The sequence below is a fragment of the Octopus bimaculoides genome, chromosome 4 (genome assembly GCF_001194135.2).
Source record: "Octopus bimaculoides isolate UCB-OBI-ISO-001 chromosome 4, ASM119413v2, whole genome shotgun sequence".
NCBI lineage: Eukaryota > Metazoa > Mollusca > Cephalopoda > Octopoda > Octopodidae > Octopus > Octopus bimaculoides.
The window spans coordinates 45,326,651-45,327,904 of record NC_068984.1 but is presented as its reverse complement, the minus strand read 5'-3'; positions in this window follow the sequence as shown (position 1 = coordinate 45,327,904).

The window sequence follows — 1,254 nt, the reverse complement described above, 5'->3', positions numbered from 1 at the left end:
GTGACAAAAGATTTCTGGACAATGGACCTAACTTAAAATAATAAAAGAAAAACAGTAATAAACGAGTGAAGAAAAATGTATATATATATATATATACACATAGTGTGTGTGTTTCATCATCATCATCATCATCATCATCGTTTAACGTTTGCTTTCCATACTAGCATGGGTTGGATGATTTGACTGAGGACTGGCGAACCAGATGGCTGCAGCAGGCTCCAATCTGATCTGGAAGAATTTCTATAACTTGATGCCCTTCCTAACGCCAACCACTCCGAGAGTGTAGTGGGTGCTTTTACATGCCACCGGCACGAGAGCCATGCTCTAATGGTGTTTTTACGTGCCACCTTCACAGGAGTCAGTCCAGCTGCGCTGGCAACGACCTTGCTTGAATGTTTTGTTCACATGTTTTGTCACCGGCACAAGTGCCATAAGTCGGCGCTGGTAACGATCATGCTCAGATGGTGCTTTTTATGTACCACCGGCACGGAAGCCAGACCGCTGCTCTGGCAGTGATCCCACTTAGATAGTGCTGTTACTGCTCCACTGGCATGGGTGCCAGTCATCGAATTTGGTTCAGTTACAATTTCACTTGCCCCAACAGGTCTTTGCAAGCAGAGTTTAGTGTCCAATGAAGGAAGGGTGGTATGGGTACCAGTCATCGAATTTGGTTTGATTTCGATTTTGATTTCACTTGCCTCAACAGGTTTTTGCAAGCAGAGATTTGTGTCCAAAGAAGGAAAGGTATGCATAAGGGGGCTGGTTACACCCCTGGTAAAGGCCACAGATTATGGTTTCACTTGTCTTGCCGGGTCTTCTCACGCGCAGCATATTTCCAAAGGTCTCGGTCACTTGTCATTGCCTCGGTGAGGCCTACTGTTCAAAGGTCGTGCTTTACCACCTCATTCCAGGTCTTCCTGGGTCTACATCTTCCACAGGTACCCTCAACCACTAGGCTGTGGCACTTTTTCACACAGCTATCCTCATCCATTCTCACCAAATGACCATACCTGCGCAATCGTCTCTCTTGCACACCACAACTGATGCTTCTTAGGTCCAACTTTTCTCTCAAGGTACTAACACTCTGTCGAGTATGCACACTGACATTACACATCCATCGGAGCATATTTGGCAAAGAATAAAAATAATTGAAAAAATAAAAAAATAAATAAAATGATCATCCCGAAATGCAACAATATCTGTTTCAATATACGATTTCACATCAGGAAACTTGCAAAACAAATTGATAAATGT